The sequence below is a fragment of the Spinacia oleracea genome, unplaced genomic scaffold (genome assembly GCF_020520425.1).
Source record: "Spinacia oleracea cultivar Varoflay unplaced genomic scaffold, BTI_SOV_V1 SOVchr0_001, whole genome shotgun sequence".
NCBI classification, from domain to species: domain Eukaryota; kingdom Viridiplantae; phylum Streptophyta; class Magnoliopsida; order Caryophyllales; family Amaranthaceae; genus Spinacia; species Spinacia oleracea.
Window position 1 is genome coordinate 38,503 of NW_026614329.1, and position 26,568 is coordinate 65,070.

The window sequence follows — 26,568 nt, forward strand, 5'->3', positions numbered from 1 at the left end:
TTCATCATCACTAGGGAAAACTTTACTTAATAAATCTTCAAGCTCCCACTCAATTATCTAAACTAACCCACTTTCTCAAGGACTTGTGGTATTTACCACTTATTGACTCTCTTTTTTTTTTGTAAATTTAATAGGCTTATTATGCCTTGTGGGCTAATTGGCGCCACTTATTGACTCGGACATGACTCTTAGGCTTTCGCCTTGTGGGCTCAAATGCTCCACTTATTGGACTCGAAACATTAATCACAATCTTTTTGTTTATAATCTGATTAACTCTTCGCATTGGTCTTACCTAAGGGAAGGGAGTGTGCACCAAAGGGAATTAAGGTAGCAAAGAACTTCCAAAAGAGAATAAAATAAGCTCTTTTCAAACCAAAGTTCACTATTTAGAATTATCGATAACTTTTTCAAGTAGAGACTCAAGCAACAAGGATTAAGCTATTCCTAATAGCCCTAACTCACACATGCAAAAATCTGACGGAAATACATCTACTCATTATTCAAATGACAAGCAAGGGAATCCACATTAAAAATCATCAAGATTCTTCCTTTGGACGAGCAAATCATTTTTAGTGCTTTTATTCAATCACTTGAGACTTTTTTTGGATTTTATAAGTTTGTTGGATTTATTTTTTGATTTTTTGTGTAATTATTTAACCAAAATTTGAAATAAAATTTTAAAAAAGAAATGGATAAAGAAAGTATTTTTGGGTTTTGAATCTTATTGAAAAAGTGAAAATAAAGAAACGAAAATAAACTCCCCCAAGCTAGCGAAAGCTATCCACCCAAGCTAGAATTAAGCATTTCCCTCAATGTTTGAAGCAAAGACTCAAGGGAAGGGGGGGGGGGGGGGGGAGAAAACACAAATTCAACCAATACGCATAGTTCTGCAAATCACAATACATTAGAGAAAGAGAAATGGTGACAACCAAATCAACAATTTCAACCATCCAACCCCATGCCCCATCAATTCATATGACTAATCAACCAATGGAGTAATAAAAAGAGGTAGAGGAAGCACACTACCGGATAGTAGGTGGGTGTAAATACCCGCAAATGATCCAATTTCCCCATTTAAAATCAACTTTCTCCACAACCGTGCTTTGTTTCCATATGCTATCAAGAATGAGCGTTTATTCCACTTAAGTAACTAAAACAAGATCTAGAATTGAAAAGAAAAATAAGTCAAATTTAGATGAAATATGAAAATGAAAGCAATAAAACACAGGTAACTTCCCGAGAAGGGCTTGTTTAAGGTCCCAAGCATGACCATTATATTCTAGTAAATAACAATCCAAAGATAGCAATAACTTGTCAAATGCACTAGAACATATTTCACAAGATATTAAGTATGGAATGACAAGATGTAAAATAAGAATAAGGATGCCTAAAAGAAGAGGGGTCAAAAGAAAAAACAGCAAAATAAGAAAAAGAAGAATCAAAATAAGGAAGTGAAAAAGAAATAGGCAAACTCTTCTCAAGAAACTCTTTTTGGTTGGCAAAATTACTCCCTCAATTAGAATCGATTTGAGCAATTGAAAACAAAATGGAGCAAATAGCTCTTCATCCCCATCATCGAGGCACTCATTCAAGGAGGAATATGTAGGAATATAATCCTCAATGCTCAATTCCTCAATGTCATGCATCATAGGTGGCAATTTAGTCTCAAAATCATCTCTTTCCCATGAAGCATCTCGAATGGATTCATTTAAAAGGTCAGAGACGAGTAAATGTTATCATTGTAGAAGCTAATGAAGAGGACAAGATGGGTTACGATCTTTACATAGGGAAAGTAATTGAAATGGAAAGAAAGCAGGCGGAAATGAGAAAGAAAAGGGAGGGAATTGAAGTGGGTCACGTGAGTCCCACGTAGGGTTGTCAAAGCCGGAATATCGAGTCAACCATCGAAATCCGATTAAAGTTGATCTCTCGCAAACTATTTTGTAAATCGGGTTTCTTCTCGCAAGATTATTTTAAAAGGTGGTGTCTCACAAAATCTCTCTTTTAAAAGGTGGTTTTTGAAAAAATTTAGTTAATTATATTAATGATAAATTAATTAATAATAATTACATTAATAAATAAATAAATAAATTAAATTTTAAATAGTAAATAATGAATAATAAAAATAAATCATAAATAATAAATGATAAATATTATAATCATAAATAAATTATTATATAATAACGATAAATTGATAATGATAATAATAATAATAATAATAATAATAATAACAATAATAATAATAATAATAATAATAATTGAATTGAATTGAATTGAACTTAACTGAAATGAATTAAACTGAACTTTTCTGAAAATTTACCAAAAGGAACAGAGCCTAAGTGAATTGGGTACCTGATGTATTTTTCAAATTAAGGGGTACTATGTGCATTCTTTTAAACCATGAGGTAATTCAGGAAAAGTCCTAAGCTCAAATAAATAATTGAGGAGCCAGTTACGGTTAGGAATGGCAATATTCGGATCGGATGTAGTAAACACCGAATCCGATCCATTTAAATTTCGGACTCCAAAATTGCATCCATATCCAAATCCGTTTAAAATACGGACTCCAAAATTGCATCCAAATCAGAATCCATATCCACATCCATATCCAAATCCATTTAAAATTCGGACTCCAAATCCGAATCCATATCCAAATCCGAATCCATATCCATTTCCAAATCCGAATCATGCGTTAACTTTACTTACATAGAACTTGTACTTTTTAAAAAAAAAAATTAGAAATCCTATTTCTCATTTACCAAAATCTAATGCGCTTTAATTAAATATATTAGATTAAATTGGGAACTTCCTTTTTAAAAAAAGTTATTTATGAAAAATAATACAATTTGAAATAATTTCGGGGCGAATTTGGACTCGGACTCGGATTTGGACTCAGGTAGGATTCGGATTCGGTCGGAGTCTCTGCAGACTACATATCCGATCTATATCCATTCGGATTCAGATGTTTTTAATCGGATTCGAATTCAGACTTTTTCTTTCTTGAATTGGGATCGGATTTTTTTCCTTCGAATCGGATGGGACTCGATTCGGATTCGGATGTGATTTACATCCCTAGATAGTTACGGTGATTGAGAGTTTAAGACACTTAACATATGACAAAGGGCGAAGACTGTTTGCACAAACTTAATTTAGGATGAGATGTTTCAGATTTGAACATCTGACAGCTCATAATTTGTCAGTGGTTTGTAAATTTCAGCCATTTTAGTGAACATTAAAGAAACCAACAAGTATCTCGTGAACCTATTTGTTTTACTAACGTCCTAGAAGTTGACTCTATTTAACTACTACTGTCTCACGGACATTTTTCCTTTTTTTTAATTGATTAATTAATTTGTTGTTAACCAAGCTAGGATCCAAACTAAGCTAATATCCATGGATAATAATGAGTGAAGCTAAGTCAATTTCATATAATACAAACCCACATATTTATGGACTTTTGGACAACCTTGATTATAGTTTTTGTCAATTAACAATTATTAAGGAAATTAAAGTCAAACAAAGATTGAGCTATATGTAAATTTCAGATTTTCTAAGGGCCGGTCCAGATACATGGAATAAGTCAAATTCTTGTCCCCGTTTTACATTCATCGTTACCTTTAGGTTTTTACTTCTGCGATCGAGTTACCTGTTAATTAATTTTGTAATATATCTATACAAATAGTATTTACAAACTTTTCTATAAGGCGGTCTTACACAAAAGACCACTTTGGTATCATATAAGTTAAGCAATGGAACCAATTAGTTAAGCACTTGAACTAATTAGTTAAGCATTGAAACCAATTAGTTAAGCAAAAGAATTAATTAGTTAAGCAAATGAATTAATTAGTTAAGCAATGTAACCACTTAGTTAAGAAATTGAACCAATTAGTTAAGCAACCAAAGTGGTCTTTCCGGTAAGGCGGTCTTACACAAAAGTTGCCGAATAGTATTAGTTATAGTTTCTAAGAGAATAAACATCTAGCATTATCATCTGGCCTCTAAAATATGTAAATTAATATAATCTATTTATTACATTATATTAAAACGGATATCAGGTATGACACATGTCATTTTCTGGTGTAAAATTATCCCTTAACCTTTTTCCTAAAACAGCATATAATATACTTTATTTATTATTATTATTTTCTCTCTTTTTGTATAAATTTTTTATGTGGAAAAAAAAAAGGTTAAAGAATATGACAATATTAGACGAACATTTTAGTTAAATCGACATATCAATTATAGAAAATATATTTACTCAGTATTTTGATCAAATTAACATGTTAGCATATCGAATATTTTAGTCAAATTATCATAGTTAACTTATAAAGTATATAATACGTAGTACGAAATAGGGCGAAAATTTCATATTGGATGATTAAATGAGTACGTTTAATATTTTTGTAATTAAGTACACATTAGATAGATAAATCTTAAGTTTAATATTTTATTAAAAAGATGGCCAAATAATAATTTTTGAAAATCCGTGTGTGAACGAGTCATAATCTAGTAAACAAATATCGTAATCACGAGTGCAATAAATAAAGAAAATTCTTGCAGGACATTTCTTTGTCTACACAATTTCATATTTAAATGTAGTATACAATAAATATTATACATCGAAATAAAAGTTAACTCAAAATACTTAAATGCCCCAGTATAATGCGAAAATTATCTATTTTTTAGTGATAAAAATTTTCATACCTTACCTCCTGGACCGACATCAAAGGGTTTTCCTAAATTCATTTTTTAGAACGAGAAAGAAGAGATTGCCCTTATGAGGTAGTGATGAGTTTCACGTGCTTTAAGTCCGGCCTGGCCCGCGCATAAAAAATATTTCTTCAAAATCACTAGTTAAGGTAGCCATTTTAACCCTTTTAAATGTTTATCCCTTAGCTAGTTTTCATAATAAAAAAGGTAATCGAAACATGTTAATAGTTACAAAAAACTAGTTATAAGTTATTTTGATGTACAACAAATTTATTGTACACTTTATGTGTGCAAAAACTTTGGTTTTAGTTATGTCTACTAATGCGTATATGTCGTCATCGAAGGGAATCAAACTATGAGTGAATTACTCATTCTGTCCCTTTTTAATTTTTACGTATTCCGTTTTTGTTGTCCCCTTTTATTTTTTACGTTTACAATATTTTCTTTTATAATGGAACATAAATGTCCCTAATTTTCTTTCAAAAATCGTGTCAGATGATTATTTTAATCAATCAAATTTATTGGAGCATTAAATCTTTCACGTTTTTCCATTGGAACATTAAATCTCTTTCACTTTTATAATTTCAATTTTGGATAAAAGTAAAAACATTATTATTAAACATAATTTGCATTGTTTAAGTAAAATAAAAGGAATGTTTATCCATATTAATAATTTGTTAAATTGTGTACATGGTGCCAAACAAAAAAAAAGAATAAAAAGGGACAGGGACAGTAGCATTTTCTTGGTTCTTCGTCTCTGGGGCTGTTATAATTTTGATCAAATTCAAAAACGACCCAACTACACATGAAGTGATCCAAACTCAAATGTAATCCATATGTTGGCCCATTATAACCCAAATCTAGCAAGACTTGACCTTAAAGACCTTAACCCAATCACAGGGTCTCTCAATTACTCTAGCCCTAAACTCATATTCCGTCTTCCATCCTGGACAAAACATGTTACCTTCTCGCATCATATCTTTCGAGTATACTGCATCCGTTTCATAATGTTATTTTACGATTATTATTTGCACTAGTATATTAAAATAAAAGGAGAAGAGTGTGTAAAAATTGGGTGAATATAATAAAATATGGATAAAGTAAGTGAGGTAGTGTAAAAATATGGGTGGATGTAAAGGAAAATGAATAAAATAAGAGAACTGAGTGGAAAAATGTTATGGGGTAAAAGGGGTAAGATATTAAAGTTTCATGTCCAAAAATATAATAAAACACAATGTAAACAATATTGTGAAACGGATTAAAACAAAAAACGTAAAGATCATCTTGAAACGGAGGTAGTATCATTTATTGTGAGCTTAAAACTATTTATAAGAGGCCGATGAGGTCTTCTGAGCTAATCTCGTTGATTGGGAAAATCTTCCCAATCAAATGACATTTTCCTAAATAAATTAAAGCTTTATTACAAAAATGCCATTAAAAATGGGTCTCAAGTACAATCACATTCTATTTGATGTGGGGCCCATGTGGAGTCAACATTTTGTTTCTGGAATACCAACAACCATGTAATATACAGTTAACGACTAGCATTATACAATAAACATCCTTTAATACAATATCGGCAACTATATGTAATACCCCGAAATTTTAAATTCGATTTATTAAAATTAAAAATATTTATTAACTTAATTTCGTTTTAAATAATTACGAATAATCGAAATTCGTTATTTTAATCGTTTTTACGATTTATTTTCAACGATAAATTTATAAACTGAAATTATTTATTTATTTTCGTTAACGATAATTTTTAAGAAATTATTTTAAATAAACATTTCTATTTTTAGCAATTTCTGAAAATTACAAACAATTTCTGAATTTTTGCCAAAATTGTGAATTTATTTTAAAAAAAAAAGGAAAAATCATTTTCTACTTTATTTCCTTGCTCCCCACGCTCAAACCAGGAAGTCAAAAACTTCCTTCCTTCCCATAATTCAGTCCAAGTGCAGATACTTGGACCCCAAGCACAATTCCTAGCTTGTTCATCACACTTCTCATGTACATAATTAGAATTTTTGGATGGAATTTCAACAACAAACCAAGCACAATTTCAATTTCAATCTCAATTTTCTGTGATTCAAACCCACCACCGTCAATTACCGTCTGCCACCACCGCAGCCACCACCGTGCACCACCATTTGCACCACCATCCAACACCACCTAACCACCAAACACCACCACCTCACCGTATCCCCTCCCCTGCTCTCTCCTCCTCTCGCGTCCCCTGCCCCAATCCCCTGTCCCCCTCCCCTGTTTTCTTCTTTCCCTGCCGCCCCGCACCACCCCTACCACACTCCACCGACGACCAACATCACCAACCCGCACACTAACCCCGCCGCCAACTTTCACCAGCGAGCCACCCCCTCTACTCCTCCCAGAACCACCGCAAAATACCACACAAATCTCCCGTTTTTCGCACAACGAACCACCTCCTCTCACCGTTCCACCGCCGGCCAACCACCGTAACCATCAACGTCGAAATCCCCGGAGAAGCCAGCCCAGCCACCACCCTTCCTTCCTCTCCTCCCATGTGTCGTGCTTCCTCTCCTCCCTTCCTTCTCTGTTTTGCTCGTTCCTCAACCAAAACCAAAACAAATAAAAATCAGATTCTTTTTGGCCTTGTTTTTATTCTCCTCAAACCCTCATACAATTGGGCCAAATTCCATTTGGGCCTTTGGTAAGGCTAAATCTGAACTTTTAGATTTTTAATTTGTCAATACTTATGGTTTAATAATTTTTACAAAATACATAATTATTAATAAAAATTGTTTATTATTTTCAGAATTTCTATAATATTTACGTTTTAATAAATAGTTTATATAATCTAATTAATTACTAATAAATTATTTATTATTTTCATATTTTATTATCAATTTTATGAGAATAAAGATTCTAGTTTTTATTTATTAAAATGGAATTTTAATATTATTTACATGAAAAATCGATTAATAAAATATATATGTATTTCGATTGAAAATTCGATTAATAATAACATTTTCGTTAAATTTCGAAATTATAATTTTATTAAAATTCTTTATTTATAAATTTATTACTTATAAAATTTATGATTTATAAAATATTGATTTTAAATTATTTATCGATCTAGTACTAATTCAGTAATTTATTATTATGAAAGAAATTGGACTCGGAGCTCAGGACGAGCGAACCAACGAAAATCCTTAGCAAAGTCGTGGAAGTGAGGTAACGGCTATTGCTAGTACCCGCAATCCCCTTATAAATGTATTATGAAAATATGACGTTATGATTGAATTTATGAATTAAATGTTTGACGTGTTTTATGGATTGTGGGAATGAATTATGATCTGTTTGAATTATTCTTTATAATATGATTTGATTGAGCTTTCTCATAAAATGATGTTTATATGATGCGTTGAATGAAATGATGTTTTATGGATCCCAGGATCTAAATGATGATTTATGATATAAAATGAGTTATGTTATTTCAACTGAAATACAAGCCAAGGCTTGGTAAAAATACATAAAACATGATAAATAAACTACCATCTTCCTATCTATCGGTCATGCATGCACCACGGACACCTGTCCACCCATGGATCACGAGCCCAAGCTCCCATGGTTTATGAGCCCAGGCTCAGGGCCCAGGCCCCATGTTACGATGATGAGCCCAGGCTCTTATGGGCCCAGGCCCAGTGGAGAATTCCTTCACGGTTCGTACTTGCCGACAACTAGCATGTTAAATTGCAAAGTTTATGATTGAATTAAATATGATGTTTTATTAAATGTTTTAACCATTCTATTCTCCCTGTGTTATTAAATAAAATGAATTGAAATGAATTTACGCTGCTAGAATAGTTCGTTACCGAGTCTTCGGCTCACCGTTTTTGTTTTCTGTTTTAGGTACCGATGGGGACGATGGACACGAGTAGTGGCGAGGATTTTCACGTTAATAATATTCACCTAGTTATGCTTAAAGTTTTAATAGTTTTAATTAAAGACTTTTAGTAAGTTATGCACTTTTATTTTGATAATATAAAGGATTATTATATATATTTTGGAGTATTTAAAGGCTTATGATCGATGTTTGCCTTGTAATTTCCGAAAAGGAAGTTACGGCAGGTAATGTCCCGACCAATTAGGTTAATTCCGCTGCTAATTATGCTTTAATAATTGAATTAGAGGTCGGGGCGTTACAGTTTGGTATCAAGAGCAAAGGTTCTGGACCATAAGTGCTAAACCTTACGGGTTTTCGCACGAATAGAATTCATTAGGCTTTAAGTAAATAATTTTAAGGAATGAGTTAAAAAATAATTTTCTAAAATCCTGGTAAGTTAAAATGAATATGAGTGTCAGTGTAGGAACGGGATCAAAGGGTTTATTTTATATTATTATTTCGCTTCAATCTGATAAGATAGGTTATGCAGAATGTCGACCATTGATGCTATCAACGATGTTACCAGCGGAGCTCGCAACGAGCATCATGTTCACGATGATAACGCCATTACTCACGAGAAGTATGTCCATGTTAATGGCCATGAGGAAAGGATGGAACGATTGGAAAATGTGAGTGCAATGTTGGCCGAATTAGTCCATGATTCTCGGAAAAAGAAAGATGTTAGTGGGAACGAGAGCGCAACGATGTTCAAGAACTTTTCATCACTCAACCCACCATCCTATGATGGCAAGCCCGATCCAATTGAGTTCGAGGATTGGATAAGTCGCATTGATCAGTTGTTTGAAACCCTGCAATGCCCTGAGAAATGGAGAGTTGATTTCGCAGTGTTTTACTTGACGGGTCAAGCAGGATTATGGTGGAAAGTTAACAAGGAACGAAAGAATGGGCCTGGATTTGGTTGGAACGAACTACAGAAGTTAATGAGAGACAAGTTTTATCCACCATCCTTGAGGAAACAAAAAGAAGATGAATTTCTACACTTGCAACAAGGAACAATGCGCGTGTTGGAATACGCAAATAAGTTCATGGAGTTGTCAAGGTTTGCACCAGACCTGGTGTCGACAGAGCAGTCCAGGATGAACCGTTTCGAGCGAGGTCTGCACCTTAAGTACCAGGATAGGTTGTGTTAGGTTATGATACATATGACAATTCATAAATCATGCGGAAAAACCATAAAGCCAGGAAAACATATTATTTACACATAATCATTTAGCATAGTTTAGATGCATACTCTTTGTTGCGTGCCTTCCCTAGCTGCGCCCGAACCGAACAAGAACAAGTCTTTAGGACTCCAAGTGTCGTCCCTCTGTAGATAGTCCACAGCACGTCCGGATCCGCCTTAAGATTGACCAACTAGAATCGCCTTAAGGTACTACTTATTTTCGGCTAAATGGGCAAGAGTTATGGCTGATTTTTCTGCTTAAAAATCCTAGCTTTGAATACTTGAAAACTTGTGTATAAATAATGACCCTAGGCCCTTATTTATAGAGGTATGGAAAAGGAATTGGAATCCTATTAGGATACTAATTTATTTAATTAGAATCCTGCTAGGACTCAATTTAAATAAACATTATCTAATAGGTTTAGGATTTAATCTTTTATCGAATCCTGATAGCTTTAGGATTCGCACACGAGCATCGCACGAGCACCGTACACCCGCGCAGGCCTTGCGGCCCACGCTGAGCGCATAGCGCTCGGCCCATGCTACTGTCCGCGCGCGCCCATGACTTCGGCTGGGCCTGGCTTGCGCTGGGCCTGGTCGAGGCTTTGGCGTGTGTTGGTGATGCGTGTGGCTTGCTGGGCGATGGCCTGGCTTTGTGCTGGGCCTTCGTCTAGCGAGCCTCGTCCGATGCTAATTCGTACGATACGCTTCCGATTAAATTCCCGATTCCGGAATTTATTTCCCATACGAACAATATTTAATATTTCCGATTCCGGAATTAATTTCCGTTTCGAACAAATATTTAATATTTCCGTTTCCGGTATTATTTTCCGATTCCGATAATATTTCCGTTTCTGACAATATTTCCGTTTCCAGCAATATTTCCGATTCCGGCAATATTTCCATTTCCGATAATATTTTCCGATACGTACCATGTTTCCGTTTCCGGCAACATCTACGACTTGGATAATATTTATATTTCCGATACGATCCATATTTCCGTTTCCGGCAATATCATCGTTTCCGGAGTATTCATTTCTTGCCTGTGACGATCTCAGCTCCCACTGAAACAAAGATCCGTCGATTCCGAATATCCATAGATGGAGTATCTAATGCCATTAGATACTTGATCCGTTTACGTACTATTTGTGTGACCCTACGGGTTCAGTCAAGAGTAAGCTGTGGATTAATATCATTAATTCCACTTGAACTGAAGCGGCCTCTAGCTAGGCATTCAGCTCACTTGATCTCACTGAATTATTAACTTGTTAATTAATACTGAACCGCATTTATTAGACTTAACATAGAATGCATACTTGGACCAAGGGCATTATTTCCTTCAGTCTCCCACTTGTCCTTAGGGACAAGTGTGCATTTCCTAATTCCTATGTCGCTCGATGCCTGCTCTTGAACATAAGGTAAGAGTTGTCATCCTTATTATGTCCAGAGGTGTTCCTCGGTTTCAGAGTTCAACTGATCAAATAAACAGATAATCATAGCCTATGATTCATCCGAGCACGGCCATGCATTTCACAGTTTCTAGCTCTCCGAGTGGCCTTGTACAACTTTTAAGCATCTCATCCCGATTTATGGGAGGACAATCCCAATCTTGCGATCTTGAGATTAGACTTCGTTTGATAGGTGATTACCTGAGCGTTGCCTTTATAGCCTCCTTTTACGGTGCGACGGTTGGTCAACGTCAAAGCAACCAGTTCTCAAACAAGTAATCTCAAATCACTCAGGTATTGAGGATTTAGTGTCTAATAATTTTAATGAAATTTACTTATGACAGATTTTCATCTCTTACAGTAAAGTTTCATAGGTCTTGTCCGATACTAGTCTTCCCAAAGTAAGTATCTATGCAAATGATTATGACATTGCCATGTCCACATAGTTCAAGAAACAGAACTACTAGTCATCTTGCATTCTAATCGTCTAACGTTTTCTATGCGTCCAATTTTATAGAAAACTCCGACTAGGGACCATTTTCAACCTTTGACATTCAAGTTCACTTGATAGACATTTCTTAGTCACAGGACTGGTCCTGACAGTCTATCTTGAATATATCGTCAAATTGAAGGGACTCATCATTTAATAAACCACAAATTAAATGGAAAAATGAATTCTTTTCATTTATTGTGAATGATTAACCAATAATGTTTTACAAAGATTTAAACTCTAAAACTTTAAAACATTAAACAGGGATATCAAAGCCATTCTCCAATATGCTTGATTCCCATAGCTGCAGTGTGCGAGTTGTGCTTCGCCTGCGGCAGAGGTTTAGTCAATGGATCTGATATGTTGTCATCAGTTCCAATTTTGTTTATCTCAACTTCTTTTCTTTCAACGAACTCTCGTAGAAGGTGAAATCTACGAAGTACATGCTTGACTCTCTGGTGGTGTCTAGGCTCCTTTGCCTGTGCAATAGCTCCGTTATTATCACAATACAGGGCTATTGGTCCTTTAATGGAGGGGACTACACCAAGTTCACCTATGAACTTCCTTAGCCATATAGCTTCCTTTGCTGCTTCATGTGCAGCAATGTACTCCGCTTCAGTTGTAGAATCCGCAATGGTGCATTGCTTAGCACTTTTCCAGCTTACTGCACCCCCGTTGAGGCAGAAGACAAACCCAGACTGTGATCTGAAATCATTTATGTCGGTTTGGAAACTTGCGTCCGTATAGCCTTTAACAATTAATTCATCATCTCCACAATAGACCAGGAAGTCATCTTTGTGCCTTTTCAGGTACTTCAGAATATTCTTGGCAGCAGTCCAATGCGCCTCTCCTGGGTCTGACTGGTATCTGCTCGTAGCACTGAGTGCGTACGCAACATCCGGGCGTGTACATATCATAGCATACATTATTGAACCAATCAATGATGCATATGGAATCCCATTCATTCGTCTACGCTCATCAAGTGTTTTTGGGCACTGAGTCTTGCTTAGAATCATTCCATGATACATGGGTAGGTAGCCTCACTTGGAGTCCGCCATCTTGAACCTATCAAGCACCTTATTGATATAAGTGCTTTGACTAAGTCCAATAATCCTTTTAGATCTATCTCTGTAAATCTTGATGCCCAATATGTACTGTGCTTCTCCTAGATCTTTCATCGAAAAACATTTCCCAAGCCAAATCTTGACAGAGTTTAACATAGGAATGTCATTTCCGATAAGTAATATGTCGTCGACATATAATACTAGGAAAGCAATTTTGCTCCCACTGACCTTCTTGTATACACAAGATTCGTCTGCGTTCTTGATGAAACCAAAGTCACTGACTGCTTCATCAAAACGTATATTCCAGCTCCTGGATGCCTGCTTCAATCCGTAGATTGACTTCTTTAGCTTGCATACCTTTTTTTAGCATTCTTTGGATCCTCAAAACCTTCAGGTTGTGTCATAAACACAGTTTCTGTTAAAACACCGTTTAAGAAAGCAATTTTTACATCCATCTGCCATATTTTGTAATCGTAATATGCAGCGATTGCTAACATTATCCGAATAGACTTTAGCATTGCAACTGGTGAAAAGGTTTCATCGTAATCCACACCGTGGACTTGCCTGTAACCTTTTGCAACCAATCTAGCTTTGAAAACTTCAAGTTTCCCATCCTTGTCCTTTTTCAGTTTGAAAACCCATTTGCTTCCAATGGCTTGGTAGCCATCTGGCAAATCGACCAAATCCCATACTTGGTTTTCAGGCATGGAGTCTAATTCAGATTGCATGGCTTCTTGCCATTGCTTGGAGCTAGGGCTCGTCATAGCTTGTTTGTAAGTCGCAGGTTCATCACTTTCAAGTAATAGAACGTCATAGCTCTCGTTCGTCAAAATACCTAAGTACCTTTCCGGTTGAGATCTATATCTTTGCGATCTACGCGGGGTAACATTTCTAGATTGATCATGATTCTCACCAGATTCTTCTAAAGATCTCTGAGTTTCATCCTGAATGTCATCTTGAGCATTCTCTAGAGTTTGTTGTTTGACTCGAATTTCTTCGAGGTCTACTTTTCTCCCACTTGTCATTTTGGAAATGTGATCTTTCTCCAAAAAGACACCATCTCGAGCAACAAACACCTTGTTCTCAGATGTATTGTAGAAGTAATACCCCTTTGTTTCCTTTGGGTAGCCCACAAGGATACATTTGTCAGATTTTGGATGAAGTTTGTCTGAAATTAATCTTTTGACGTATACTTCACATCCCCAAATCTTAAGAAAAGACACATTTGGAGGCTTTCCAAACCATAATTCATATGGAGTCTTTTCGACAGCTTTAGACGGAGCTCTATTTATAGTGAGTGCAGCTGTATTTAGTGCATGTCCCCAAATTTCTAATGGAAGTTTGGCCTGACCCATCATTGACCTGACCATGTCTAGCAAGGTTCTGTTCCTCCGTTCCGACACACCGTTCCATTGTGGTGTTCCAGGAGGAGTCAATTCTGATAGAATTCCACATTCTTTCAGATGGTCATCAAATTCATAGCTCAGATATTCACCGCCTCTATCAGACCGCAGTGCCTTAATCTTCTTGCCTAATTGATTCTCTACTTCACTCTGAAATTCCTTGAATTTGTTAAAGGATTCAGACTTATGCTTCATTAGGTAGACATAACCATATCTACTGAAGTCATCAGTGAAAGTGATAAAGTAGCTGAAACCACCTCTAGCATTTGTACTCATTGGTCCACATACATCTGTATGGATTAAACCCAATAGTTCATTTGCTCTTTCTCCAACTTTAGAGAAAGGTTGCTTTGTCATTTTGCCAAGTAAACATGATTCGCATTTACCATAATCCTCTAAGTCAAACGGTTCTAGAATTCCTTCCTTTTGAAGTCTTTCTAAGCGTTTCAAGTTTATATGGCCTAATCGACAATGCCACAGATAGGTGAGATCTGAATCATCCTTTTTGGCCTTTTTGGTATTTATGTTATAAACTTGTTTGTCGTGATCTAATAAATAAAGTCCATTGACTAATCTAGCAGATCCATAAAACATCTCTTTAAAATAAAACGAACAACTATTGTCTTTTATTAAAAAGGAAAATCCCTTAGCATCTAAGCAAGAAACTGAAATGATGTTTTTAGTAAGACTTGGAACATGGAAACATTCTTCCAGTTCCAAAACTAGCCCGGAGGGCAACGACAAATAATAAGTTCCTACAGCTAATGCAGCAATCCGTGCTCCATTTCCCACTCGTAGGTCGACTTCACCCTTGCTTAACTTTCTACTTCTTCTTAGTCCCTGTGGATTGGAACATAAGTGTGAGCCACAACCTGTATCTAATACCCAAGAAGTTCAATTAGCAAGTATACAGTCTATAACGAAAATACCTGAAGATGGAACGACTGTTCCGTTCTTCTGATCTTCCTTTAGCTTTGGACATTCTCTTTTGTAATGGCCTATTCCATCACAATAAAGACAGCTTGATGTGGACTTGTCCTGCTTTGATTTAGCATTGCCCTTGGACTTTCCACTTTTCTTGAACGGTCTCCTTCTAGCCTTGAGTAAATCTTTGGCTTCACAGTCCAGTATTATTTCAGCCTTTCTGACAAGGTGAACAAATTCTGCAACTGTTTCTTCTCTTGGTTCACTTAGGTATAGTTGCTTGAAGCGACCAAACCCACTGTGTAGTGAATTGAGCAAGATAGAGACTGCCATCCTTTCGCTTATTGGTGTTCCTAGTAGACTTAGGCGATCAAAGTATGAACGCATAAGATCCACATGGAACCTCAGTGGGACGCCTACCCTCTGTTTAGTGCGAAGGAGCTGAACATGTGTTTCTTGGACTTCCATCCTATAACACCTGTTGGGAGAACTAACCTTTAGACCAGACATTGATTCAATCAACTCATGGACGTTTAGGTCCCTGTCCTCCGTGCTTCCACGACAGATATCCCTCAGATTCTTGATGAGCGTAAAAGGTTCATAGGCTACAAACCTTCTAGCCCAATCATCAGGGATATTGTTCAGCATGAGACTCATAACCTTTTTGAGATCCGCATCCCAGGCGTAAAATCTCTCAGGGGTCATGTCTCTGGCATAGTAGCTTGGCATGGGATTGGTCAGTACATACTCAAGTCCATTGAGTCTGACTATTTCAACTAGCTTAGCTTCCCATTCAAGAAAATTTGCTAGGTTCAGCTTGACCATAAGCTCAGAACCCATGATGATGTTTTGATTGTTGTTTGCCATAGTTAAAACTACAATTGAAAAGAATAAACAAATAAATAACCATTCACAGTCTCTCTTAATAAACTTAAATTCTAGCATACATGCATAATTCAATGTTCATTAAGCATTTTATTCAAGTTATGTGTTCCGGCAGGTGTGAATAAAATGATTCCAAGATCCTAAAATCATTGAAGAACTAAGCACAGTTTGTCGACTTAATCCTAAAACATCTTAGGTAAGCAAAAGCCTTTTGCTAATAGTCTAGGAACTATTCTTGGTTGATAGGTACGTCTAAGAACTTATTAGGTAAACCTATCGATTTTGCCACGACATAAAAGGACTCCTTACTTATATCGTTGAGTTTCACCAAAACTAACATGTACTCACAATTATTTGTGTACCTTGCCCCTTTAGGACCAATAAGTAACACCTCGCTGAGCGAAAACTATTACTAGATTGATGTAAAGGATATCCAAGCAAGTGTATATTTTGGCATGGCACCTTATAACTCAATTTTTAAGTTTGGAACTTAAGGCTCTTACTATGTTGGTTAGATTTTAAGTGAACTAAAATCCTTAATCATGCAACATAATCAAGCCATAATCTCATGCATAATTAAGACATATTTAAAGCAATAAATAACTTAAAGCATGCATAAGATAAATGTGATCTAGTATGGCCCGACTTCATCTTGAAGCTTTAACTTCAAAGTCCGTCTTGAAAATCTCCGTGGGAGGCACCATTTTCTTCAAATAGGATAAGCTATAATTAAAACTAATTACAACTATTTGATGGTACGCATACCATATTTGAATTGAAAAACAACTTTGGTACTTTAGACCAATTACATTCAAATTAATGGTACGCATACCATATTTTCTATCCTATTTGGGCCATACTAGTCACTTCATAACCTGCAAAACAGTACATATACAATATATACCATTCACCCATTCATTAACATGAATGGCCCACATAGCTGGTTAGTAAAACACATTATGCATCACGTAAACATTTGCAGCAATTAATCAAGGGCACCAATAATCTACAAATTATTCAGTCCTTATTAATTCTAATCAAGTTGTTTTAACCTTAAGGATTTGTAGACCTAATCAAGAGTTTTATGACTAAAAGTGCTCCCACTTAAACCAATAAATTCATATGCTTTACTAATTTTAAACATAAAAATGTATTTCTAGTCTAACCGGAAACATACAAATTTAATTAAAATTTAAAGCTCATATAAATTTATAATTGAATCCACAAAGTTTAATTTAATTTCAGTCGTATTTAAATTAATTCATGATTTTAATTTTAGTAAAATAATTAGAATAAATAAAATTTATTATAATTACAATATTCAAAATTAAAATCCAAGAAAATAATTTAAATTATTAATTTTAAAATTAATTAAAATTACGTAAACTGAAAATTTCAAATTAAAATTTCAAAACGATCTAATCGTAACGCAACAACCCCACGCAACGCACGCCCATGGGCCATACGCACACAGCCATCGCTGGCCATGTGCGCGCAGCCCATGCGCTGCCTCGCATCGCTGCTGCTCACCATCGCAAGGCATCACGCATGGTGCTCGCTGCGCGCGCCAGCGCTCGACGCACGAGCATGCTGCCGCAGCCCATCGCTGGGCGCAGCGCTCGTCGCACGTCGCAACACGCACTCGCACGCCATCACTGGGCGCAACGCTCGTCGCACGCACAATAGCGCTCGCACGCCATCGCTGGGCGTAACGCTCTTCGGACGCACAACAGCGATCGCTGCGCGCGAGCGATCGATGCTTGGCGCAGCACTCGTGGCACGCGAGCTTACGCTCGCTGCGCGCGAGGCTCCGCACGCTTGCGAGAGGCAGTGCGCGCTGTGGCGCAGCTCGCTTGCTGCCCTCACGCGACTGCTCGTGCCTTGCTCTCGCCCTCGCCCATTCGCCCATTGCACACAGCCCACGACACAAGGCAGGGCTGCTGCCTTGTGCTCGTGCACCATGGCCTTGCTCATTGCATTCGTACCGCATGGGCGACGAGCTCCCTTGCTCGTCGTCACACGCCCACACTATACAACACCCCTTAAGGGTAACACGTAGCGTCCATTGCTTTGTGCGTGCAAGTTATATGAGCGAATCGCATAAAAATTTAAAATTTATATTCAAAATTAATGACAAATTAATAAATAATATTAATTTCATAATTTTAGGGCGAAAAATCGTAAATTTATTATTCAATTGATTTCCGATTAACATGGATTCAAGTCTAGGTCATAAAAATTTAAAATTTAACATAAATTTACAATTTTTATGGTGGTTTTTAATCATAGGTATCTAATTAAATTATAATTAATTATGAAAATCAAATTAATTCTAAATTATTCTAATTTTCAACAAATTAATCATAATTACAAATTAGATTGCATAATTAACAAGGCTAGGCATTCAAACTTGTTAAACATATACAGTAGGTCAATCAAAAATTCAAGATTTATCAACAAGAATCGCAAATATTTAATTTAACATCTTAAATTTACGAAATTTTGCATTCGAAAAACTAAAACCTCCGAAAAGTCATAGTTAGGCTTCGAATTTGAGAATTCTGGGTTCGGCCGAAAAATTACTATTTTTGTCAAAATTGTAGAATGCTTTTTACATGCAGAATTGACACAAAAATCACTCGATTTGGATGAGTAACGAAGAAACTGCCGAAAAACTGCGTACGTATAATTAAATAAACGCAATTTGCAATTAATTAACAATTACGAAAATTAATCACCCCTTTTAATTCTTGCAAATTTGTAATATTTAACTATGTTTATGCAATTTAGATTATGAAAATAATAAGAGGCTCGTGATACCACTGTTAGGTTATGATACATATGACAATTCATAAATCATGCGGAAAAACCATAAAGCCATGAAAACATATTATTTACACATAATCATTTAGCATAGTTTAGATGCATACTCTTTGTTGCGTGCCTTCCCTAGCTGCGCCCGAACCGAACAGAAACAACTCTTTAGGACTCCAAGTGTCGTCCCTCCGTAGATAGTCCACAGCACGTCCGGATCCGCCTTAAGATTGACCAACTAGAATCGCCCTTAAGGTACTACTTATTTTCGGCTAAATGGGCAAGAGTTATGGCTGATTTTCCTGCTTAAAAATCCTAGCTTTGAATACTTGAAAACTTGTGTATAAATAATGACCCTAGGCCCTTATTTATAGAGGTATGGAAAAGGAATTGGAATCCTATTAGGATTCTAATTTATTTAATTAGAATCCTGCTAGGACTCTATTTAAATAAACTTTATCTAATAGGTTTAGGATTTAATCTTTTATCGAATCCCGATAGCTTTAGGATTCGCACACGAGCATCGCACGAGCACCGTACACCCGCGCAGGCCTTGCGGCCCACGCTGAGCGCACAGCGCTCGGCCCATGCTACTGTCCGCGCGCGCCCATGGCTTCGGCTGGGCCTAGCTTGCGCTGGGCCTGGTCGAGGCTTTGGCGTGTGTTGGTGATGCGTGTGGCTTGCTGGGCGATGGCCTGGCTTTGTGCTGGGCCTTCGTCTAGCGAGCCTCGTCCGATGCTAATTCGTACGATACGCTTCCGATTAAATTCCCGATTCCGGAATTTATTTCCGATACGAACAATATTTAATATTTCCGATTCCGGAATTAATTTCCGTTTCGAACAAATATTTAATATTTCCGTTTCCGGAATTATTTTCCGATTCCGATAATATTTCCGTTTCTGACAATATTTCCGTTTACAGCAATATTTCCGATTCCGGCAATATTTCCATTTCCGATAATATTTTCCGATACGTACCATGTTTCCGTTTCCGGCAACATCTACGACTTGGATAATATTTATATTTCCGATACGATCCATATTTCCGTTTCCGGCAATATCATCGTTTCCGGGGTATTCATTTCTTGCATGTGACGATCTCAGCTCCCACTGAAACAAAGATCCGTCGATTCCGAATATCCATAGATGGAGTATCTAATGCCATTAGATACTTGATCCGTTTACGTACTATTTGTGTGACCCTACGGGTTCAGTCAAGAGTAAGCTGTGGATTAATATCATTAATTCTACTTGAACTGAAGCGACCTCTAGCTAGGCATTCAGCTCACTTGATCTCACTGAATTATTAACTTGTTAATTAATACTGAACCGCATTTATTAGACTTAACATAAAATGCATACTTGGACCAAGGGCATTATTTCCTTCAGGTTGTCCACTCAGAGGTTTACTTCATACCAGGATATGGTTGATATTGCAGCTAATGTAGAGAGAGTGGTACTGCTTCGAGAAGCTAAGAATGTTGGGTATAAAAGGAGAAATGAAAACCAGAGTCAAGGAAGAGCAAAGAAGCCTAACCAAGTCTATCAGGGAAATCAAAGGAGGAACGATGTTGGAAACAAAGGACAAGGTTATCGTGGAAACCAGAATAATAGGACACAAGAATGTGCCAAGTGTGGGAGAAGAGGCCACATCGAGAGTGAATGTCGTGTAGGATCGAACACTTGTTTTCGATGTGGGAGCCATGATCATTACATCAGAGATTGTCCGAAGCAGGTAACCCCAACCACGAGAGGACCAGTTTCAACTAACAACGATCGTGGTCGGAACAACAACAACACAGGAGGTTCAAGCCGCAACCCACCCCGACCACCGCCAGCTGGAAGAGTTTTTGTGATGAGACAGGATGAGGCAGATGAGGATGATAATGTTATCACCGGTACCTTCTCTATCCATTCTTTACCAGCCCATGTTCTTTTTGATTCTGGAGCTTCACATTCCTTTATTTCTCCATTGTTTGCAAAATATTTAAATTTGAAACCATGTTGTGACTTTCATGCTATGAGTGTTTCCCTTCCTAGTGTAGAAATTGTGAAATGTAGAACCATGTATAAGGATTGCCCTATTGTAATAGAGAAAGTTGAGTTTCGAGCAGACTTAATAGCTTTTGACCTATCTGAATTTGATGTAATCTTGGGAATGAATTGGTTGACTAAGTATGAAGCTAACCTAAATTGTTCGAGGCAAAGTGTGAACCTTATAACGCCAGATGGAGATAGAGTTTCATTCCATAAGTTAGTAAGAAAACCAACGATTCAAATTGTCCATGCTTTGAGAGCACGTAAAATGATTGAGAGTGGTTTATCTGGTTATCTGTGTAGTGTTATTGACTTAAATACCTCTGGACCTTCCATTACCGACATACCTGTTGTTTGTGAGTACCCACATGTTTTTCCAGAAGAAATACCTAGTATGCCCCCACCAAGAGAACTAGATTTCAGCATTGAATTAACTCCAGGATCCACCCCTATTTCTAAGGCACCATATAGAATGGCACCAGCTAAGTTACAAGAATTAAAGAAACAATTAGATGAGTTACTTGAAAAAGGATATATTCGACCTAGTGTTTCACCTTGGGGAGCCCCTGTCTTGTTTGTGAAGAAAAAGGACGGAACTATGAGGTTATGCATAGATTATCGAGAGTTAAACAAGATTACCATTAAGAATAAGTATCCTTTACCCCGTATTGATGATTTGTTTGACCAACTTCGAGGTGCAAAAGTGTTTTCTAAGATTGATTTGAGGTCAGGTTACCATCAACTTCGAATTAAACCTGAGGATATTCCAAAGACAGCCTTTAGAACCAGATATGGTCACTATGAGTTTGTTGTGATGCCTTTTGGATTAACCAATGCGCCAGCTGTATTTATGGATTTGATGAACCGTATTTTTAAACCATACCTTGATAAGTTTGTAGTTGTTTTCATTGATGATATTTTGGTATATTCTAAGAGTAATGAGGAACATGAGGAGCATCTGAGAAAAGTGTTAGATATGTTGATTAAAAACCAGTTATATGCTAAGTTGTCGAAATGTGAATTCTGGCTTAAGGAAATATCATTTTTAGGTCATATTATCTCTGAGGAAGGTGTATCTGTTGATCCTGAGAAAATAAAAGCAATTGTGGAATGGTCTAGACCAACTAATGTACCCGAAGTACGGAGTTTTATGGGTTTAGCTGGATACTATCGAAGATTCTTTCAAGATTTTTCTAAGGTTGCCTTACCCATAACCCGATTAGTTAGAAAGAATACCAAATTTGTGTGGAATGATGATTGTGAATGTGCATTTCAAGAACTTAAGAAACGTCTCACCACTGCCCCTATTCTTACCCTTCCCTCTGGAACTGACGGATTTGTAATCTATAGTGATGCTTCCAAGAATGGGTTAGGATGTATCTTGATGCAAAACGGAAAAGTTATAGCTTATGCTTCACGCCAACCCAAAATTCATGAACAAAATTACCCTACCCATGACCTCGAACTTGCGGCTGTTGTTTTTGCCCTCAAAATTTGGAGACATTATTTGTATGGAGTTTCGTGTCAAATTTTCACCGACCATAAGAGTCTTAAGTATATTTTCACCCAAAAAGAACTCAACATGAGGCAACTTAGGTGGTTAGAACTTCTTAAAGATTATGACCTTGATATTCAATACCATCCCGGAAAGGCTAACGTTGTTGCAGATGCATTAAGTCGGAAGTCTCACTTAAATTCTATCCTAACTTTTTCCCGGGTCAACCGAGATGATCTACAAAAGATGGAAATTGAGTTTATCAAAGGAGATGCTTGCTTGAATGTGTTGGTAATGAAGCCAACTTTGATTGATGAGATTAGGGAAGGGCAATGTAAGGACTCACAATTAGAAAGAATAAGGAGTGAAGTGGAAAATGGGAAGTCACCTGATTTTGTCATTCAAGAGGATGGCACGTTAAGGTTTCAGGGAAGAATATGTGTGCCTAATGATGAGAAGTTGAAAAAGAGAATCTTAGAAGAAGCTCATAGTTCACCATACTCGATTCACCCTGGAAGAAATAAGATGTATAAGGATTTAAGGCAAGTGTATTGGTGGAGCAACATGAAGCAAGAAGTGGCAGAATATGTGGCTAAATGTTTGACATGTCAGAGAATCAAGATCGAGCATCAAAGACCAGCAGGTTTGTTACAACCTCTGGATGTGCCAGAGTGGAAATGGGATTCAGTTTCAATGGATTTTATCATAGGTTTACCAAGATCAACCAAGGGAATGAATGCTATTTGGGTCATTGTTGATCGATTAACAAAGTCAGCGCATTTCTTAGCAATGAAGAGCAATTCGAGTTTAGATCAACTTGCTGAACTATATGTGAACACTATTGTGCGATTTCATGGAGTGCCTAGTTCGATTGTTTCTGATCGTGATACGAGGTATCAATCAACCTATTGGAAAAAATTGCAGAGAGCTCTTGGGACGAAACTTAACTTCAGTACTGCATTTCATCCAACGACTGATGGACAAACAGAACGCACTAATCAAATTGTTGAGGATATGTTGAGAGCATGTGTTTTAGATTTCTAAGGAACCTGGGAAAAGTTTCTACCTATGGTTGAATTTTTGTACAACAACAGTTATCAGGCCACCATTGGTATGGCACCTTACGAAGCACTTTATGGAAGGAAATGTTGAACACCATTATGTTGGAGTGATATCGATGAGGCACGTGTTATAGGACCAGAATTGATTCAAGAAACTACTGACAAGATTCGTTTAATCCAATCACGAATGATGGCAGCACAAAGTAGGTAAAAGAGTTATGCGGACCAACGAAGAAGACCACTAGAGTTTGAGGTTGGAGATCACGTGTTCTTGAAAATTTCGCCAACGAAAGGAATAATGAGATTTGGTCAAAAAGGGAAGTTGAGCCCAAGATACATCGGGCCATATGAGATACTAGAAAGAGTAGGTGCAGTAGCATATCGACTAGCTTTACCAACCGACTTGGAAAAGGTGCATAATGTGTTCCACGTGTCGATGTTAAGAAAATATGTTCCTGATCCTAGCCATTTGATTACGCACGAACCCTTGTTATTGCGAAACGATTTGACTTACAAGGAGAAACCAATTGAAATTCTAGAACGAAGAGAGAAACGACTTAGAAGCAAAGTAATTCCAATGGTTAAAGTGTTGTGGGCCAATCACTTGACATCTGAAGCTACATGGGAAGTCGAAGCGCAAATGAGATCGAAATATCCCCAGTTATTCGTTTAGAAACGATAAGATGTATGAATTTTAATATGTTATTTGAATGATTACGTTATAATGCTATTCTGCCATGTTTGTATAGCTAATAGAACGAATAAGTATGAATTGTATGATTTCTACGAATGGCTAGTTCTACTGAGCTCCAGTTTCGAGGACGGAACTTTTTCTAAAGGGGTAAGGATGTAATACCCCGAAATTTTAAATTCGATTTATTAAAATTAAAAATATTTATTAACATAATTTTGTTTTAAATAATTACGAATAATCGAAATTCGTTATTTTAATCGTTTTTACGATTTATTTTCAACGATAAATTTATAAACTGAAATTTTTATTTTTCGTTAACGATAATTTTTAAGAAATTATTTTAAATAAACATTTCTATTTTTAGCAATTTCTGAAAATTACAAACAATATCTGAATTTTTGCCAAAATTGTGAATTTATTTAAAAAAAAAGGAAAAATCATTTTCTACTTTATTTCCTTGCTCCCCACGCTCAAACTAGGAAGTCAAAAACTTCCTTCCTTCCCATAATTCAGTCCAAGTGCAGATACTTGGACCCCAAGCACAATTCCTAGCTTGTTCATCACACTTCTCATGTACATAATTAGAATTTTTGGATGGAATTTCAACAACAAACCAAGCACGATTTCAATTTCAATCTCAATTTTCTGTGATTCAAACCCACCACCATCAATTACTGTCTGCCACCACCGCAGCCACCACCGTGCACCACCATTTTCACCACCATCCAACACCACCTAACCACCAAACACCACCACCTCACCGTATCCCCTCCCCTGCTCTCTCCTCCTCTCGCGTCCCCTGCCCCAATCCCCTGTCCCCCTCCCCTGTTTTCTTCTTTCCCTGCCGCCCCGCACCACCCCTACCACACTCCACCGACGACCAACATCACCAACCCGCACACTAACCCCGCCGCCAACTTTCACCAACGAGCCACCCCCTCTACTCCTCCCAGAACCACCGCAAAACACCACACAAATCTCCCTTTTTTCGCACAACGCACCACCTCCTCTCACCGTTCCACCGCCGGCCAACCACCGTAACCATCAACGTCGAAATCCCCGGAGAAGCCAGCCCAGCCACCACCCTTCCTTCCTCTCCTCCCCTGTGTCGTGCTTCCTCTCCTCCCTTCCTTCTCTGTTTTGCTCGTGCCTCAACCAAAACCAAAACAAATAAAAATCAAATTCTTTTTGGCCTTGTTTTTATTCTCCTCAAACCCTCATACAATTGGGCCAAATTCCATTTGGGCCTTTGGTAAGGCTAAATCTGAATTTTTAGATTTTTAATTTGTCAATACTTATGGTTTAATAATTTTTACAAAATACATAATTACTAATAAAAATTGTTTATTATTTTCAGAATTTCTATAATATTTACGTTTTAATAAATAGTTTCGATAATCTAATATAATTACTAATAAATTATTTATTATTTTCAGATTTTATTATCAATTTTATGAGAATAAAGATTCTAGTTTTTATTTATCAAAATGGAATTTAAATATTATTTACATGAAAAATCGATTAATAAAATATATATATGTATTTCGATTGAAAATTCGGTTAAGAATAACATTTTCGTTAAATTTCGAAATTATAATTTTGTTAAAATTCTTTATTTATAAATTTATTACTTATAAAATTTATGATTTATAAAATATTGATTTTAAATTATTTATCGATCTAGTACTAATTCGGTAATTTATTATTATGAAAGAAATTGGACTCGGAGCTCAGGACGAACGAACCAACGAAAATCCTTAGCAAAGTCGTGGAAGTGAGGTAACGGCTATTGCTAGTACCCGCAATCCCCTTATAAATGTATTATGAAAATATGACGTTATGATTGAATTTATGAATTAAATGTTTGACATGTTTTATGGATTGTGGGAATGAATTATGATCTGTTTGAATTATTCTTTATAATATGATTTGATTTTGTTTTCTCATAAAATGATGTTTATATGATGCGTTGAATGAAACGATGTTTTATGGATCCCAGGATCTAAATGATGATTTATGATATAAAATGAGTTATGTTATTTCAACTGAAATACAAGCCAAGGCTTGGTAAAAATACATAAAACATGATAAATGAAAGTGAAAGACCTGGTTTGTCTGGCGGTATATAAACTACCATCTTCCTATCTATCGGTCATGCATGCACCACGGACACCTGTCCACCCATGGATCACGAGCCCAGGCTCCCATGGTTTATGAGCTCAGGCTCAAGGCCCAGGCTCCATGTTACGATGATGAGCCCAGGCTCTTATGGGCCCAGGCCCAGTGGAGAATTCCTTCACGGTTCGTACTTGCCGACAACTAGCATGTTAAATTGCAAAGTTTATGATTGAATTAAATATGATGTTTTATTAAACGGTTATTTCATGAAATGCCCCCGAGTTTTGTTGTAATTCACCAAACGCCCATCAA